Source organism: Peromyscus maniculatus, chromosome 1 (assembly GCF_049852395.1).
Source record: "Peromyscus maniculatus bairdii isolate BWxNUB_F1_BW_parent chromosome 1, HU_Pman_BW_mat_3.1, whole genome shotgun sequence".
In the NCBI taxonomy this organism is placed as follows: Eukaryota; Metazoa; Chordata; class Mammalia; order Rodentia; family Cricetidae; genus Peromyscus; species Peromyscus maniculatus.
The window spans coordinates 122244874-122265152 of NC_134852.1; positions in this window are offsets into that span (position 1 = coordinate 122244874).

Below are 20279 nucleotides of genomic sequence, written 5' to 3' on the forward strand. Positions count from 1 at the left end.
AACACTCACTTGGGAAGAAATGGAATTAACACACTGGGAGGAGGAGGAGGAGAAAATACAGCTTCCAAACAAATCCAGGCATCATCCGGAAGTGAGCTTTCCTCCCAGGCAACACTCCATCGGGCCTCAGAAGATCAGCAGCACTGAGTGTGTGTTCAGCTCTGCTCCAAGTCGACCCCCAGCCCCGCTTGTTGCCAATAAGATGTCCTGGATTGTCTGTGGTTCTGGGTAATCCAGCTTCATAGGGACCATGATATAACATGATATACATGAAGGGTTGAGATTCAGAGTTCAAGAGTGTGAAGGCTCTTGCTTGGGGACATTATGTCTTGTATGTAAAATGTTCTTCACAGGCTCCTGGGTTTGAGCACCTGGTCCCCAGCTGGTGGCACTGTTTTGGGAGATTGTGGAACCTTTAGGGGCTGTGCCCTAGAAGGAGGAAGTGGATCTCTAGTGGCTTCCCATATCCTTTTCAGCAGGTTCCCCTCTGGACTTCATGTCTTTTGTTATAGCCCAATGAGTAGAGTTCTATGTTCACAGGTGTGAGTCTACCCACGAGAGCCTGGAAACCTAGCAATGGCCACACCCTTAAAGAAGATTGATTCACCATCCCTGGTGCATGAGCGGGCTTTTTGGAGCCCACTACCTATGATGGGACACCTCGTGCAGCCTTGAGGCAGGGGGAAGAGCTTGGACTTGCCTCTACTGGATGTGCCTCCCCATGGGAGGCCTTGCCTTCTTGTGAGGGGGGGGAGAGGGGGATAGATTGAGAGGGGGAGGCTGGGGGGGGCAGGAGGAGGGAAGAGGGGGATCTTTGATTTGTGCGTAAAATGAATGAAAAAAATTTCTTAATTAAAAAAAAGAAGATTGATTCGCATTGCTGTAACAAAATGCCTCACCGAAGCCATTTCAGGAGGGAAAGGTTTGTTTTGGCTTACAGTTTGAGAGTGCACAGTCCATTACCATGGGAGAATGTGCAGATGGCCCGCTGCAAGAGGAGCAAGTGGCAGCTGCTTTGGATGTAGTGGAGCACGGACAAAAGCCTTCATTGAATCCTGAAGGCCCTCCTCCCAGAGGCCTGCTGCCTCCATCTGGAGAGTTCTGGATCTCCACCCCCTCGCTCTACAAGTACCAACGGCCAATAGCTCTTCAGTAAGGGGTGGGGCCTGGGGGATGCTGGCTGGCTTATTCTTGTGCAGGTAACCACAGCTGCTGTGGGTTCGTGAGTACCGTAGCCATGTCCGGATGGCAGCATGTCACAGCGCTCCTCCCATCCTCCAGCCCCCTCCGAGCCTTGGGGCACCCGTGAGGGAGTCGGGGAGATTAACAGAGATGTCCCATATGGGACTCAGCATTCTTGCCAGGTATTTGATTACAAAACTAAGGAAAAATAACTAATATCCTAGACAAGTGGAAAGTTGAAGCAATGATGTTTTAAGAAAATCCCCCATATGGTTGCCTCAGTTTCCCCTATATATGAGCTTGAATCCAGTGATGGAGGAGAGAGATTGGCCTTGGATAAAGTGCAGCTTGGATAATACTTGTCAGGGCACTCAGTTACTTAGAGTGGACATGTGGACATTTCTGAGACTATTTTTTGTTTTGGGATTTTTCTTTTTTGAGGGGGGTTGTTTTGTTTTGTTTTTTTGTTTGTTTTATGAGATGTTGGTCCAGTCTACTGAACTTCAAAATCTTTAGTTTTTCAAAGCCTTACAGCACTTCTCCAAAGGAAACAGCAAGAAAGGGAGAGAAAATAGGTCCACCCTGAATAGGGTGGGGACCCACTTTCCTTGGACCTTATACAAAGCACCCGTTCCCCACACTGCCCCTGGGCTTCACAGGGCACTGTTTGAAGACCACAGATCTAGAGTTCCAATCCTTAGGGCTGGCTGGCCACCCAAAACTCTTTTCATGGTCCTTTTACTTCCTCCACACAAAAATTACTGTTAAAATGGTGAAAAGCATTGATTATTCCTGTAATAATTGTCCAGAAACAGTCAACACAGAAGGACCATTCACGTCTTTCAAACCCCTGCCAGTGTCTTAACGACCTCAGGGTCTAAGAGATGGACAAAATGCATACTACACTTGGTTCTCCCTCTTCCCAGTAGCCACACCCTCTGCCATGTTACCTTGCAGCACCTCTATTAAGAGAAGGGCTCCGTTTCCCACCCAGTGAACGTGAGCTAGCCTGGGAATTTGCTCCAGGCCGTGTTCAGTAGACGTTATGGGGCTGGCTCCAAGTAGGCCTAAGGAAGCTTTGTGTCCCCCACTTTTTCCTCCTCCCCCCAACCCCACATTCCTGCTACTGCCATAAGGGCAGTTCTAGGCTAGCCCATGGAGGACCAGACTACACAAAGCAGAGGTGTCTCAGCAGAGGCCACCCCAGGCCAGACACTGCCAGCTGCTTGCAGAAACATCAGCCCCTAGGGTTGTGAGTGATCATAAATGGGGCCTGTGATGAGATAAGCGACCGATACAATGCTTAAATACAAGCTGGGGGTATAGCTCTGGGAGTAGTCTATAGTCTAGTAGCTTCCTGCTCCAGCTACCCACTGCTGGGTTTATGAACCACTCACTGCTGAGTACTTTATACTAATTGCAGTCTGAATGTGAAATGTTCCTGACAGACTCACATGTTCAAACACTTGACCCTCCCCTTAGTAGTGTTGACTAGGGAGTTAGGACCCATCGGGAGGCAGTAGACCTCTGGGCAGGCAGCCTTGAGGGTTATAGTTCAGCCTGTGCTCTGGCCCAGACTCTGATCCCTGTATCAAGCAGCAGTGATACTCCTTTATCATGGGTCACCTACCACTCTTTCTCCACCATGATGGACTGTAGACCCTCAAACTGTGAGCCAATAAAGTCTCTCCTTCCTTAAGCTGCTTCCGTCAGATACTCTGCAGCCATAAGTGACCGATACAATGCTTAAATACGAGCCAAGTGTGTAGCTCTGGTGTCAGGGCACTTGCCTAGGGTGACAGTGTTTAGGCTCACCTTGGGGTTAGTCCCTGGTTAGGCTAATGGGAGATTACATTGATGGCATTGACTGAGGTATAAAGTTCTGCAGGGACCATGATGAGTACTGCCTCCCAAGGGCAGAGTGCAAGAGGTGGCCCCCTGGGAAGTGTGAACTTGTACCTTCTACCTCTCTTTGTCTGGACAGCTGCTACCCCCTCACTCCCTGACTTTTAAGGCCTCTTTGGTGAGGGTGGGAGGAAATGCAGTTCTCTGGCTTCCGAAGTGAACACAGATATAATCCTGTCAGCTAAGCCCTCTGCCAAAACCGCAGTGGGAAAAATCAGACTATCAACAGGTTAAGATTTGCACCTGATCCTTGTCTAGTGAGGAAGGTGGAGGTTGTCAATCTGCCAGGCCCCGCCAAGCCCAGTTACAAGGGCTGGAAGGTTTTGAACTGTCCTGTTCAGCTTTTCCTGGGCTCATGTACTGGTGACGCAGGTCATTGCAGCGGGGACCCCATCAGGACAGTGGGAAGATTAATGGTTGTGCCCACAGTGTTCCAGACAAAGATCCCCCTTGGGTCAGCACCTGCATTCTCCTCTCCAGCCTTCCCACAGCCCAGTGGTGACCAGGCTTCTGCCTGAGTTCTTAGGGTGTCTTAGTCACTGTTGTACTGCTGTGAAGAGACACCATGACCAAGTCAACTCTTATAAAAGAAAACATTTAACTGAAGGCTAGTTTACAGTTTCAGAGGTTTAGTCCATGGTTTATCAGCATGGTGGGGAGCATCTCGGCACACGAGGCACTGGAGCAGTAGCTGAGAGTTACATCCTGATCTGCAGCCAGAGAGAGGGAGGGAGGGAGGGAGGGAGAGAGAGAGAGAGAGAGAGAGAGAGAGAGAGAGAGAGGGGAGGGGAGGGGAGAGGAGAGGAGAGGAGAGGAGAGGAGAGGAGAGGAGAGGAGAGGAGAGGAGAGGAGAGGAGAGGAGAGGAGGAGGGAGGGAGAGAGGGTTGGTGTGGATTTTTGAAACCTCAAAGCCCACCCCCAGTGACGTACTTGCTCCAACAACGCCACACCTCCTAATCCTTCTAATTCTTTCAAATAGTGCCACTCCCTGGTGACTAAGTATTCAAATATATGAGCCTATGGGGGCCATTCTTACTTCAACCACCACACATGGTTTTCCCTGCAAGAAATGGAATCCCTTGGTCCCATTTGGCTGGGACCCTGAGGTCTTGCTAACTTCCTTTATTGTTTGCCCTTATTCAGGCCAGGCCTGGCTCCTGAATCCAAAACCACTTCCTGTTTCAAACAGGAAGTCTTCTCAGAAGTGAGATGTCCCTGCCCACCTGGGGGCAAATATGCTTGGCAAATGTCAGCGCCTCTTCCTGTCAGGGCTGCTGCCAGGCGACCTGCCAGGTCCTGAAGGCAGTGTGCTAGCTCTACTGAGAGCCCGAGGCCTGAGAGTCCTGTCCTGGCTGGCCTTCAGCTGCGGAGTTCTGACAGGAAGCTCTCAGATACCTCCCATACCGACTTGGTTTCGGGCTTGCTTTGGCACCGACATCCTGTCTGCTCTGTTTCCTATGGAGGAGCAAATGAGTGCATTTTAATTAAGCTGGTATATCACGGAGCTTGGGGGAGAGCTGGCTTCTTGGAACTCCTCAGAGAGGAAGGCATCTGGGAGCTGAGACCGGAGGGAGGCAGGGAGGTGAAGTCACAGGGCCAGAGGCTCCCTTCCTGGCTGAGGTAACGCCCCAGTAATGTATGTTCTGTAGCAAGCACCTCACCTGAACCTCTGAGCTCAGGAATTACAGTCCCTCCCTGCAAGGGCCTCCCCACACCCAGCTCTACCCTGGGCACAGGCTCTGCTTCCTGTCTCATCCATCTACTGAGCAAACATGACCTTTGAACAATGCTGCAAATCCATCAAGGTGACAAGCATTGTGTCCACCTGAGCACAGGCATGCAAGAGAACACTTAAGCAGAGCAAACCACCCCACGTGCGACTTGCAGGGATCCTGGGAAAAACTGCATGTTTAGTGGTGTTTACCAAGCCCAACTCTTTAACTCTGGCCTTTCCTTTGGTCTTGAACCAAGTCCCTCTACCAGGCTGCAGGTGGTCACAGGGCTGATGTGTCTTTTTTTGCTCCCATCACTAAGCTCCGGGACCCCCAAGGTCATTGTTCTCAGGAGTCTCACCTGTACCCACCCACCAGGCTTCAAAGAACTCTGCCTTTAGGGATGGTCCTTAGCTGAAAGTGGCCGTGGTTGTCCCCTCCTCCTCTTCCTCCTCCTCCTCTTCCTCTTCTTCCCCCTCCTCTTCTGCTTCCTCTTCTTTTTTCTCTTCCTTCCTCCCCACACCCTCCTCCCCTGGACACAAAATCATTCTGGACCAATAAGAACAGGGGAATCTGTGACATTGGGGTCAGGCTGTAGACCCTGGGAAAGAAAGGGAGTCTCTCCTTCTGTGACAGGCTTGGGGCTTTCAATTCCCATAGCCTCCCCGTCTCTGTTCCTCCCACCTGATTCTCCTAGTCTGTCAATGACCTCTGTCCCCGCTCTTCCTAGCACTGTCTCTCCTGCTCCTTTCTCTTCCATCATCCTCCCTGCCTCCCTTCCTCTCCTTCATAACAAGCAGCAACAGGCTAGATCCCACAGGCACAGGTCTGTAGATCCTAGGTCACAATTCCGTTGGAGACAAGTTGTGTGACTCTGAGCCTTTACTCTCACATGCAAGTGGGGACCCTCTCGCTGTGCTGAGGGCCCAGGATGAGTAATAGCTTAAGTGATTTTGAAGAACAAGGGAAGTCTTACACAGCCATCAAGATCTGCTCCTAAGGCCCATGTCCAAGGCTGAGTGCCGGAGTAGACGGCAGAGGGTGGGATCGAACAAAGAGCTTGAAAGTACGCCTGTAGCCATCTGGACTGCAGTGAGAGGCAAAGCGGGTTGAGTATATGAAGTCTAAAAGCCCGAAGAACACTGCAAAACATTGTTTAGAATGAATACTTCTGAGAACAGATACTAAAACCCACACCAATATGACAACTCCCCAGTCGGAAGACAAGGCCTGGATGCCTCTGGGGCTCCAAGTATGCATCAACGGCCATGTTTGTGTCTATTGATTTAGTTTCATTTCTTTGGGATTTTTGAGACAGGGTTTCACATAGTCCAGGTTGACCTTTAACTCCTGATCCTCTTGCCTCAACCTCCTGAACACTGGGATTACAGGCATGTGCCACCATGCCAGGGATGCTTATGTCTTTAAAAAGAAAAGTATCCGCAGTGAATGTCACAATGGTCAGAGCTGTGAAGTTGTATGGTCTCACACGAGGTGTGGCTACTTTATTGCCTTATGTTAGAAATATAAGAAAAACTATCCCAGGGACCCCCTGGTAGTAGAATCAGAATCCATCCCTGGTGCATAAGCAGGCTTTTTGGAACCCACTACCAATGATGGGACACTTGGTACAGCCTTGAGGCAGGGGGAGGGGCTTGGATCTGCCTCTACTAAATGTATCTCCCCAATGGGAGGCCTTACCTTCTTGTAGGAGGGAATGGGGGATGGAATGGGAGGGGGGAGGCTGGAGGGGCAGGAGGAAGGAAGAGGGGAATCGTTGATTGGTATGTAAAATGAATAAAACATTTTTAATAAAAAATAATAAAATATCATGCTCATCGAAAGAAAGAAAGAAAGAAAGAAAGAAAGAAAGAAAGAAAGAAAGAAAGAAAGAAAGAAAGAAAAGAAAAGAAAAGAAAAACTATCCCTGTGCCCTTGGCCTCTTGCATTCCCTGAAAAGCTGGTTATGGGCTGGGGGGCAAAAGGCAGAAATGTTTTATGCATGTTTCATATATGATATTCAGCCACCTCACAATCATTTGTCCATCACTATCTATAAGTCATGCGTGGGGAAAATGAAAATATTAAGATCTGTTCTTCCCCAATGAAAGAGAGAGGGAAATGGCCACACTAGGATTCATGCTAAACTGAGATGTATTTGAAAACCTTAGGGATATCAGGGTGGGAGCAAGCTTTCATCTGCCCAGTGGGTAGGAACTGGGCAAGCAAGGAGTTGGGCCTTGGAGGCTGGATAGGAGTTTGCAATTGGATAAGAGGGTGGAGGGAGTCAAGGTCTCGAATGTGGGAGGGTGTGGTACATTGTGGGGCTGGAGGGCAGCTTGCAGCTTGCAGCTTGCCGTGTACACCAGAGGGAACATCTGGCAAATGCTGGAAGGCAGGAAGCCTGGTGACTTAAGTGAGAGGCAATAAGAGCACAGCCTGCAGCCGAGAGAACAGTTTAGGGTGCACAGGCAGTCTGAATCTGTGGCTGCCATATCACAGATCCAACCATTTGGGGATGGAATAGATATAAAACATACATTTCATTTATATTCTGACTGGCTGCTGTCCTGAGGGAGCTGAAGTGATGGCCCAGCAGTTAAGAGCACTTGCTGCTTTTGCAGAGGACCAGAGTTCTGTTCCCAGCACCCCCTTCAGGTGCACACGTGCATATACACATACACTTAATTAAGAATAAAATAAATGGCCGGGCAGCACAGGCAGGCAGATCTCTGAGTTTGAGGCCACCTTGGTCTACAGAGTGAGTTCCAGGACAGGCTCCAAAGATACACAGAGAAACCCTGTCTCAAAAGAATTTAAAAAAAGGAAAAAGAAATGAATGTTAATTTTTTTGTTCTGAATATATATAGTTCCCCTCCGTCATCATTATTTCCCAAATAACACAGCAGAGCAGTGATTATAGGCCATTTGCTTTGCAGAAAGTACTTAATTAACCTAGCAATGCTTTAAAACACACAGGAGAGCCAGGCACAGTGTGATCGAGCACCCAAGAGGGTGAGGCAGGAGGACTGCCATGAGTTCCAGGCCAGCTTAGACTACAGAGGAAGATTTTGTCTCAAATTATCTCCAAGCGACAACCACCAAAGTGGGCGGAGAGCTGGGGAGACGGCTCCGCCGGTAAAGAGCATGCTGTGCCGACATGAGGACCCGGGAGCTTCCCCAGAACCACGGAATAAGTGGTGCCATGCGCCTGTCATCCCAGCCCTGGAACGGGGATGGAGACAGGAGGATGCCTGGGACTCTCCAGTCAGCCACTCTGGCTGAGAATCCGGGAGTGCTTGGTTCATGAGAGCTCCTATTTCAGAAAACAAGGTGGAGGGCCATCAAGGAAGACAGCCACTGGTGACATCTGGCCTTGCACACACACACACACACACACACACACACACACACACACACACACACACACACACACACACACGGCTGGGTTCAGGAGGTTGAGGAAAGAGAGCCGGGAATTCAGTGTCATCTTGAGCTATACAGTGCATTTGAGACCAGCCTGGGTTACATGAGACCCTGTCTCAAAAAGCCACAGTAAATATAATAAATATAGCAAGAGGATGTGTGTTGGTTATAGGCAAACATACCCCCATCATTGTACATAAGACACTTGAGCGTCCACAGACTTGGGCACCTGAGGGGCTCCTGGCTATGGAACTGAGGGATGCTTGTGTTTTTCTGTAAAGCTGCACACTGACACAGAGCGGGGGCAAGGCTTGGTTCATCTCTGTCGGGTTTGCTTTAATCAAGCTGTGTTTATCTCTTCACTGCACCCACAGGCCTCCCTGTCTGCTTGGAGGAGCTCAGTAAATACATGTTGGTGGCCAGGCAGGAGGGAGGAAAGAGGCCAGCAGAGGACAGAGCCAGAGAGGAGGGATGTCTCGAGAACAGCCTTCGCACTACTTACGAGCTTGCTCAGCGATTCACCATCTGGGAAGATAAAGGGCCCCGGAGGCTGGCTGCTACCCAGCCTGTTGACAAGTGTGTGTGCACATGTACTTCTGATGAAAGGACTTTACAGGTGTGAGCCTGTTGCAGTGAGTGGGTCCTGTCATAAGGTGGTGGTATTGTATGGTGCCCCATGCCTGTCCTTCCAGCACTCAGGAGAATTAATTGCTTTGTATTCCTGGCCTGGGCTACAAAGCAAGACCCTGTCCAAAAAAAAAAAAAGTAGTGTTAGTTATAAAGAAGTGCTTTGTGCTTCTCTTTCTCCTGGGGCAAAAAGACCTCACACAACATAAAAACAAGTTCTCTCTGATGGATAATACAAAACAACAGGCCGGGAGCTGGCGGCGCTCCAGGAGACAGGCTCTGCTCAGGTGGCTGAAAGCACCCGCCCAGCCCTGTTGGCATTGTGGGAGGGGCAAGGCCTGCAGAAGCCCGGGGCTTTACAAGTCTTTACTCTGCTTCCCTGAGTCAACTCCAGTCACCAGCCACAACTCACTTCAATTAATAAACCTGGCCCAAAGCAAACAGGCCCCCAGGGGTGCTCTGAGGTGAACACATGGCTGTCTATTCCTCACCGCCCGGTCCTCCATCACCCAGGGAGACCCAGCCTCTCTGGTCCTCCTGCCTCCTCTCCTTCCTTCCCCTCTGTGGGCAGTCTCTGTTGACCTCCCGCTCTCCTCAGTTCAGCCTCTCCCTGGGCCAGCTCTTTCCCCATCTGACCACGCTTGTGGAAGGTGGCCTAAAACCTAAGACACCCAAACCCCGCCTTACTCTGTTTCTTTCCTTCCGTGTCCCCTTCCACCAAGGAAGGGTCTACAGAGCCATCCTGCCACATCCTGGCTCACTTCCTGGTCACCTCTCAGCTAACTCAGGGAGCACAGCAGTGTCAGACTCATCTCTAGGAATGATTGACCGGCGATGTTGACTTCACCGTGAGTTTGATGAGTTTGACACGGATTTATTTATGAGATCCTGCTAACCCCACCGCCATTTATATTTCACAGAAGAGGGAAGGGAGGCAGCAGGCAGTTGAGTATTTGCCCTGGACGTGGAGTCTGGCTGCAGAGGTTATGCCTCTCTTACTCCTGGACCCTTTATTGCCTCTCTTACACCTGGTACCTAGCACAAAGTACCTTGAAAGAAAATTGTTCCAGACTATGTGTGGCCCCATCCCTTACATGTTTGCTCATCACTCACATTATTTCAGGTTCTATCATGGGTAAGGCAGGGCAGGTCATGCATCTGCCTTTACGATGCTCCCAGTGGATACATAGTGGAGGCTGAAAAGGGTGGGGAGAGAAGGAGCCCAGAGGAAGCAGCTGACTTGGCTGGTAGCAGGGGCTCTCGAATTCTACTGCGCACTAGAATCTCCTATAGTGGCCATTCCAGGAATCCCAGGACTTGGGAGGGACAATCCAGAGTCCAAGGTCATCCTTGACATGAGACCCTGTTTCAAAAATTACAATTTTTTTTTTTATTTGTGGATGCTTGGCCCATTCCCAGATGTTATGGACGAATTGACATTCGGGTGTTTTAAATCTCCAGGTGACACGAATGCTCAGTAAAGCTGAGGAACTTTGGGTTTCAATGCTGTGAATAACTAGAAAGTTGGGCTTGCAAGTGGTGCAAAGCCAGTCAAGCCTGGTTGTGCATACCTATAATCCTAGCAACTGGAAGCCTGAGGCAGGAGGATCGCTACAAGTCTGAGGCCAGCCTGGACTATTTAGTTCGACACTGTCTCACCCCCTCAAAGGAATTACACAGTCCAATTTAGGTTATCTTAGGTATAACAGAAATCAGGGAAGGGGTGCTATATATCGAATCACATTTGAACAACAGAGGAGGTGTATGTAGCTCTGAGTGGAAGGATCTTGAGAGGCTCTAGAGAGATGGCTCAGTGGTTAACAGCACTGGCTGCTCTTCCAGAGGACCCAGGTTCAATTCCCAGCACCCACATGGCAGCTCACAACTATGTGTAACTCCAGTTCTGGAGGATCCAGCATCCTCTTCTGGCCTCTCTAGGCACTGCATGCATATGGTAGATAAACACACATTCAGGCAAAACCTCCATATACATTAAGAACAACTAATCTTTGTAAAGGGGTCTGTGAGGGTGTAGGGAGGCTGTAGTCCTGGCTCATTGTGTTTGCAAAAAGCCATAGTCTTGCCTCTGTGTGTCTTCCTTCTTTACAACCAGTACAAAGCACTCAAATGGAAGTCCAGAACAACTTCATAGGCTCTGACTTGGACTGAGCCCGTTCCTGGGCTGAGTGGAAATGGCTGACTGGCTTATTCCTGGACCATGACTGTTTTCCAGGGTGTAGACCCATTTAAATGCAACCACTATCAGCTCTACTCTTACTTTTTTTCTTTATATTTTCTATACATTGGTGTTGCATATAAAAGAAATGTATATTGCCTGCATGCATGTGTGTGTGTGTGAGAGGGTGTCTGATCCCCTGGAACTGGAGTTACAGACAGTTATGAACTGTCATGTAGGTTCTGGGAATTGAACCTGGGTCCTCTGGAAGAGCAGCCAGTGCTCTTAACTGCTGAGTCATCTCTTAAGCCCCTACATTTTCTTTATATAAAGACAGGGTCTCATGTAGGTCAATCTGGCCTCCAATTTACTATAGCACAGGTGGTCCCTGAACTCATGACCTTCTTGCCCCTTACTGCTGAGATTAAGGGGGTGTGCCATCACACCCAATTACTTTTGCATTTTAATTCCTTAAAAACGTAAAATTACATTTTTTTATTTGTTTGTTTGTTTTTATGAGGGGGTGAGGTGTTTGCCCCTGGATGTGTGTAGAGGTCAGAGGACAACTTTTAGAGTGGGTTCTCTCCTTCCACCATGTTGGTCTTGGGGTTCTAACTCAGACCATTAGGCAAGAGCCTTTACCCACTGAGTCATCTCCCCAGCCCTTAAGATGTAATTCTTGGGGCTGCAGAGATGGCAGAACAGGCAAGAGCACCAGATGCTCTTACAGAGAAGCCGGGTTCGATTTCCATCACCTACATGGGGGCTCAGAATTGTTTGTAACTCCAGTTCTAGAGGATTCACATCCTCTTCTGGCCTCTTCAGGCACTATATGCATGTGGTTTGCAGACATTCATGCAGGCAAAATACCTGGTGGACACATAAACTTTAAAAAAGTTTAAAAAGATGTAATTCTTGACAGTTATAGGAAGGACATTGAGAATAAAAAGAACAGGTGACTGAGGTCATTCAGGGAAGAGATTCTTGGGAACTGAGACCATGGAAACCCAGGTAGATAAGCGGGAAGGGGTGTTTTGTGAATTATAGTTGATAGGGTTGGTTATCCTAATAGAAAAGTTAGAAGAGAGGGGAGTCTGGAGAGATGGCTCAGACATTAAGAGCACTAGCTGCTCTTCCAGAGGTCCTGAGTTCAATTCCCAGCAACCACATGATGGCTCATAACCATCTGTAATGAGGTCTGGTGCCCTCTTCTGGTGTGCAGACATACATGCAGGCAGAACATTGTATATATAATAAATAATAAGTCTTTAAAAAAAAAAAAAAGAAAGAAAAGTTAGAAGAGAGGATCCACAGATGACTGAAAGTCAAGCAGGTACTGGTCAATCCAATTTGGATATGTCAACTTTGAATCTTGTCTCAGTGTATCTGTATTGCTACAGCAGGATATCCCAAGCTGGGTTCTTAGTAAAGACAAGAAATTTATTCTCGACCTTCTGGAGGCTGAGGAGTTAAAGATCTAGGAGCCAGCATCAGGCAAGGACCTTCTTACCTCTATCCTGAGGCAGAAGGTAGAAGGGTTAGAGCGAGCAGAAGGGGCTGAACTTGTGTAACATCCCAGCCTTGAGGCAACATACTCACTTCTGTGACAGTGACATCAGCCCATTCATAACTTAGTCACCTTCAACAGTTCCACCTTCAAACAATCTCACTGGGGCTTAGACTTGCCACACACTAGTTTGGGAAGACATTTAAAACACCTACATGTCTTGAAGATTAGCAGAGGGGGATGCGCAATCCAGAGAATCCAGGGAAGCACTGAAAGTCAGGTATCCAGACTTCTGAGGCAGCAGGGGCCATGGGCGTGGTCCCTGGAGGAGAAATGGAGGAGAGGATTAGGAAGTCAGGAGCCTATGTGGACAAGGAGAGGGTGGAGGGTGGCAGGCACTGTCTACAGTGCAAAGAAATCAAGGGGGTAGAAGCTGGGACTAGAACATGGATTTAGCTACTAGGAAGGGGCCCTCACTCTAGCAAGACCTAGGCTATAGGATTTCCAGTAAGCAAGATGGAGAATGCAGAGGAAATATGGAAGATGTTTGAGTCAGATGTGGTGATGCACTCCTGTGATCCGAGTACTAGGTAGAGGCAGGAATGCTAGGAGTTCAAGGCCACCCTTGGCTATGCAGCAAGTTCAAGGTCAGTCTGACAGGAGACCTGTCAGAAAACAAAAAAGTTTGATGGTGAGAGGCAGTGCAGTCTCAGAAGGGGATAGGTGAAATGATTTCTGCATGTTTGGTTTTTAATTGTGTTGTTATTTTTCTGTTTTGTTTGTTTATTTGTCCTTTAAAGCTTGATTTTGTTTGCTCGATGAGAGAAATTTGACCATGATTAAAGCTACCAGGAAAAACAGAGACGGTGAGAAAGAATGGGAGAAAAGTATGGTGATTTTCCAGAGACCTGGAAAGCAGACTGCCAGATGGTAGAGACTGGGAGGAAGTGGGCAGGAGAGCGAGTGCTCCACCGGGTGGAGTTTCCTCCTGGGGTGATAAAAATGTTCTGGAACTAGATAAGAGTTTTTAAGGTTGCGCAATCTCATGGGTTTATGACATGCTCCTGGGTTTTATATTTTGAAATGCAGGTGGATTTTTAAAAATGTACATCTTACCACGTTCCCAAAAATAGTGGTCTCACACATGCCATGCTTGGTGGATTTTACATGTTTCATCTAAGCTGATTCCCCACACCATTAAACAGGGTGCGATACCCACTCTACATGACTAGATCACACAACTGGATTTAAGATTTCAACTCAAGCTTATTTAACTACAGAACCCAAACTTTGAGCCACTTTCTCACGCTGTCTCCATAGCTACATTTTACAGACACCTGTATTGATAACGAGAATTGATTCCTATGGACTGGTGCATTTGTCAGCTCGGTTACTGTAACAAAAATCCCTGACCTTTCTTTTGGTTCACGGTTTTTGGAAGTTTTAATCTGTGGTTAGTTGGTCCTGTTGATTTTGGTCATGTGGTTTGGGTAGCATTTGGTGGAGGAAGCTGTTTACATCATAGAAGTCAGGAGAGGGAGGGAGGGAGGGAGGGAGGGAGGGAGGGAGGGAGGGAGGGAGGGAGGGAGGGAGGGAGGGAGGGGTTTCCCACTGTCACATCAAGGGCATGCCTCCACTGATCTGAGCCCCTTCACTGCTTCTACTCTTAAAGGTCCCGCCGCCTCCTAGCAGCACTTTTAACATCAAGACCTCTGAGGAGCAAACTATAGACCTAAACTATAGCAACCAAGATATTATGGTCCAAATATATATTATGATATATATTATGATAAATATATTATGATAAATACATCCACTTTTTGTTTTTCCTTTTAGATAAGGTCTCAAGTAGACTAGGCTGGCATTAAACTTAACTGTGTAGCTGAGGATGACTTTGAATTTCTGAACTTTCAAGTTCTGGGGTTATAGGCATCACCATTAGGCCTGGTTTATGTGGCGTTGGGAATTGAACCCAGGGCTTCATGCGTGTTAAGCAAGCACTCTACCAACTGATCTAGATCCCCAGCTCAACATCTACAAGGGTTCTCATCATTGTTGTTGTTGTTTGTTGGCTTGCTTTTTGAGACAGGGTCTCACTATGTAGCTTGAGGTGGCCAGGGACTTATAGTATAGACCAGGCTGGCCCCAAACACAGAGAGATCTGCCTGCCTCCACCTCCTACGTGTTAGGTTTGAAGACATTGCGCAATTTCTACACGTTAAACATTATCCTTTTTCATTGGTCTGTTTGATTGGGGACAGCTGTGACTTTAGAAGTTATCATAAAGCTCAGATTTAACATGAGGAGGAAAAAGAAGGCTGGCTCCTGGTGAAGGAGGTACTACGGGTGTTGGGGACCCACACTGGGCTGTGCATGGGGCTGGTAGACTGGAAGAACACAAACAAGGTGGTAAGGGAGTTCTCTAGGTGGTGACCTACAGCACAGTCTGAAAGAGAATGACAGCCATCACTGGGTAGGAAGGAGGAAGAAGGGCTGTGCAGGGGGGAGGGCGAGGGGAGGGTGACACCAGGCAGGGAATCTTAGATCTGGCAGGGATGAGAGGCAATGGGCACCAGGCTGGACTCTAGGGGTCTGCTCCAAGCCAACTCTTTCCTGATTCCCACTCTTTGGCTTCCAGACCCTGTTCCTCTCTGTCTGAACAGAGAGAACCCCTGTGACATGAACTTGCCTTGCTCCAAAGGACAGCTACAGCCTTGTTCCAAGACAGCACCCCCAACTCCACCCCGTTCCACATCCTTGGAGAAATAGCAACATGGCCTCTCACGCTCCTTGACTGCTGCAGGAAATGCCTTCTGCTCTGTTCCTGGATCCTGTGACTTGGGGATGCACCTGGAGAGGTCCTTACTCGATTGCTTCTTTGATTTCTTCCCAGTTGTCGGCTGAGGAGAATGCTGAATGATGGACAGGCAGAGAATGACTTTTTATCTCATTTTGTCCAGAGTAAGGAACTGCCTGTGCATGAGAAGTCAGCCCTTGGAAGCTTTACCCAATCAGTTGACCCAGTGTGTTCCTGCCCTAGGGCCAGCCAACCTGTCATTCCCCTTCTCTACTGTGGGGGAGGTGTCCATTTGGGAGCATGGCCTTCCAGCTTACTTTCTGCTTCTGGAGTGTGGATACAATGTGACCCCCTGTGCACCCACCCTCCTGCTGCTTCCAGACTATGGGTACAATGTGACCACCTGTGCACCCATGATAGATTGTACCCATTCTTAAGCCATGACCCCAAATAAAGTGTTTCTTTTTTAAGTTGCTTTTGTAGTTTTTTTTTTTTTGTTACAGAAAGGAAAAAAGCAACTAATGTTCCAGCTCCAAAGAACTAATGTTCCTGCTCCCCGTCTCTGTCTATCTCTCCCCATCCTGAGGTGCAGAAATGGGGCAGGGCTCAAGCATGCCCAGCAACCACTCTGTCACTGAGCTACAGCCCTGGTAAAGGCTTGGGCTTTTCTAGTTGAAGATCCAGCTCTATGAAGAACCGCTTGCAATGGACACCTTCTGTGGGTCACGCTGATCTAATAAAGATGGTGCAGCCCCTTCTGAAACCCCCCAGGGTCTGGGCTGCCCAGGGAGTCCATAGCCATCTCAGCTGCACCAGGAGAGAGATTAGGAGGGAAGCAGTCAGGAAGGAACTTACTTCAGTATCAAAATATTTATCCATTACAAAATTCACCAAAGGCTTATCTGGGATGCTGGTGTGTGGGTGGAGCAGGAATGTAGAACGGATCACAGAGGAGGCTGATAGGGCAACATGACTTTTTGAGATATCAGAAGATACATTTATTGTGAGAGACCATACAGGTCAGAGCTGTGGGTAGAATCCAGGCCGTAGAGAATCAGCATATGGGCTACAAACACCTCACTTAGTGGTGTACTTACTTCTGGTTCTGGGGCTCTATGCGTTCCAGACAAACACTACTGTTGAGCTACATCCTTAGCCCTCTTACTTGTTTATTATTTTATTTACCTTTCAGAAAACAACTTTTTAGGGCAGTGATTGGGTCACACAACCACGGAGGCCATGGGGAAAGTTGTTTCCTTATTTAGGCCCTCAGCAAATATTTATGATCTCCCACCACATGCTGGCTACTGTTTAAGCAATGTGCATTTACTTCTGGTGACTGGGGTGACCATGGTGAATGCTATACTATGACTCCTCTCAGGAGGTTTGATTGTGGGAGCTCAGAGGAGCTGTGTGATAGACAGCTGTCTGTGGCTGTGAGAAAATACCTGAGACAACACATTTATAAGGGGGAATGGTTTGTTAGGACTCATAGTTTCTGTCTGACCCGCTTGGCCTTGCTTCTTGTGTCTGTGGCTGTACACTACTACATCATGGTGGGAGCATGTGTCACTGAGGTCTCTTCACTGCATGGCAGCTGAGAAGCAAAAAAGAAAATCAGAAATGATATGGGCACTGTGGCTCATGCCTGTAACCCTAGCACCCCGAAAGATGAGCCAGGAAGATTGCCACAAGTTTGGATCCAATCTGCAATACATAGTTCTAGCCAGTGTGGGCGCAGAGTGAGACTCTGCCTTAAACAAACAAACAAAATACCAACACACACACACACACACACACACACACACACACACGAACATGCATGCATATACTAATCCCAATAGAGATGCCTCAATTGACAAAGGGCTTACCTTGCAAGGCATGGGCACTTGAGTTAGATCCTTAATATCCATGTAAAATTGTGCATTGAGGGAGGTGGTTCAGTGTTGCCAGGCAAGACCTGAGTTCAGATCCCCCACCCCACAGCTGGCCACAGGAGTGCATCTCTGTGACCTAGCACTACTATAGTGAGACAGGAAGCAGACAGGAGGAGGCCAGAGGCTCACAGGTCAGTTGGTCTGGCATACACAGACACCATCAAACAAGAGACCTTGTGCTGTGGGATGGTCTGTATATCAAATCTGTTGCTCTGATTGATCAATAAATAAAACACTGAATGGCCAGTGGCCAGGCAGGAAGTAGGTGGGACAAGGAGAGAGGAGAATGCTGGGAAGCGGAAGGCTGAGGCGGAGAGACGCTGCAAGCCGCCACCATGATCAGCAGCATGTGAAGATGCCGGTAAGCCACCAGCCACGTGGCAAGGTATAGATTTATGGAAATGGATTAATTTAAGCTATAAGAACAGTTAGCAAGAAGCCTGCCACGGCCATACAGTTTGTATGCAATATAAGTCTCTGTGTTTACTTGGTTGGGTCTGAACGGCTGTGGGACTGGCCGGTGACAAAGATTTGTCCTGACTGTGGGCAAGGCAGAAAAACTCTAGCTACAACCTTGTCTCCAACAAGGTGGAAGGCTGGGAGGGGCATCCGAGGTTGTCCCCGACTTCCACAGTGCCGTGGCACCTGCAGCAGCATTCACATGTACGTTCTCATGCTCATAAAGATTTAGTAGACAATGCTGGAGCACAGGCTTGGGGTCCAACAGTCAGGTGCCCCTCTGCTGTGTGCTAGCCCTAAGGAAACATCAGGCCAGGGACTCCACTTCTCCAAGATGCTATTCTCCTACCTCTCAAGTGTGAATGATAATGGTACCTACCTCAAAATATACTGAGAACTATAACACATGCTCAGGTATGATGCTGGGAACTGGCCAGGTCTTTGACCTAGAATTGCTTACCAACAAATCTGTGCTTCTTAGAGACAATTGATTAACTCAAAAGAGCTGTATCCATCACTTACCAGGTGCCTCCTTCTGTTCTATATACAGATCTCCCTGGTACTGTTGCCCTTTTGTAGGGGAGGGGCCTGTTACCTAGAGAAGTTACACTTCTTGTTTGGGGCACACGGTTGGTCAAATTGGGATTCAGTCCAGTCACCTTGACTTGGAACCTGTGTGACTGTGTGTGACTACTTGCTTGGCCACAGCTCTTCTTAGGAGAAGCAGGACACACATGCTTGTGGGATGGATGTGGGATGGGTAGACAGACAGATGAATGTGAGTCTCCTTTGTAGACCAGAATAGAGAAGAGGATTCTCCTCCTTGGTCCATTTAGCTGCTGTGTAGAGGGCTGGGAAGCACTGTTGAGAACTGTGTGAGCACTGTGTGAACCTGTCTCCAGGTTCCATTCAGCTACAGCAGTGTACTCTGGAATGGGCTTCGGATGTGTTCAGTAACCACACTCCAGCCCACCATGAGAGTCCCAGGGTTTGGTTTCTTGTGTCTCTCGGGACCATAATGATGCCCTTGGATTCAGTTGTCTTTGAAGATCTGTGTTGAAGCCAGCCATGACAGTGCAAGCATGTATTCACAGCTCTTGAGAGGGGGAGGCAGGAGGATCCAGAGTTTAAGCTCATCTTTAGCTACATAGTCAGTTTGGGGCCATGTCTCAATAAGCAAACAAACAAACTGAAATAAAACAAAACACTCACAAAAAAGCCCAAAATAAACAAACTAATTAAAAAAAAAAACAACCAAAGTACAGGTTGATATCTCCAGCCTATTTGGTGCTGAGGCCAAACTATTGGTGAGGCCCTGTGACCCCCCAGCACTTCCACACAGCCATGCTGCCCACTGTCGGCTGCGGTTGGCACCCCTAGCTGGAGTTCCACTTTCTGCCTAGAGCAGCATCTCTCAGCTACCCCAGCTCTGACTTTCTTACATTGCCAGCAACATGCACACATCCCCCAAAGTGCTGTGGGGCTCCAGGGATAATCCTGACTGGAAGCCCCCAGACAGGTGCCATTTCTTCCCCCAAATTGTCAGAAAAAATCTGCTTGAAGGTGTAGTGTGTCTGTTGACCTTGAATGCTTGTGTATACAGGAACAATGGGATGATAAGAGGCTGGAACAAGCTGCCACGACATGTTTCTCACACACTGGTGGGGATGCCCAAGGGAGGCTCCATGGCTCCTACTTCCTGGCTTAGAAAGTCCTCCAAAGATAGCTAGCTGTCAAAGTGGCCTGGGGCCCATCAGCCTCTTTTCATCACTTGACAAGGTCGCTAGGCTCTGGAGAAAACAGCCTTCCTCTTCCCCTGAAACACCAAGGCACTTTGATGTCAGCTCTAGAGAAAGCCTGGGAACTACACGCTCACACTGTCACCCCTGCAGGGAATAGTGAAAGCGAGGGGTGGGGGGGGGGAGAGGGGAGGAGGGTAGGACAGAGCATCCTTCCTGGAAAATGCACTAACCTTGTTTCTAGCACACTGGGAGGCTGCAAATATGAGAACCAGGCCTGCTACCTCTGCAGCCCCCTTGGAAGGTGGTCAGATGGATGCTGATAATGATAGGACCACCAGCTGGGGCTGCTTTGGAGCTGCGGAGGCCACTGCTTCAGTTGGAAATGAGGATATTTTTAGGGCTGAATCTGGGTCTTCCTTCTCTCCCTCCCTCTGATGCTAAGTAGCCATCTGTATCTCCCAGGCAACCTCCTCAAGCTGCATCCTAGAAAAGCAAGATGGGGAAGTGATTGCTGTTAAATACAGAGTGTGGGGATGCTGCATCATTCATTCATTCATTCATTATCTGTTAAGAAAGGAGCTAGATACTGTTTCCCCCTAATGATTTCTTTGAATCAATTATATATACTCCCAATTCAGCAGGCCACTCTATGGTGACTGCTCCGTATTCTGAGTTTTGACGCCCCTATCCCCAGTCTTCTCATTCCTCATCTCACCCCCAGGGAGCTGTTCAGCAATGGAAATCTGAAAGATACTAAGAGTCTCTGGTCCAAGAAACCACAAGACTTATCCAATTCCTCTACGCCAGTG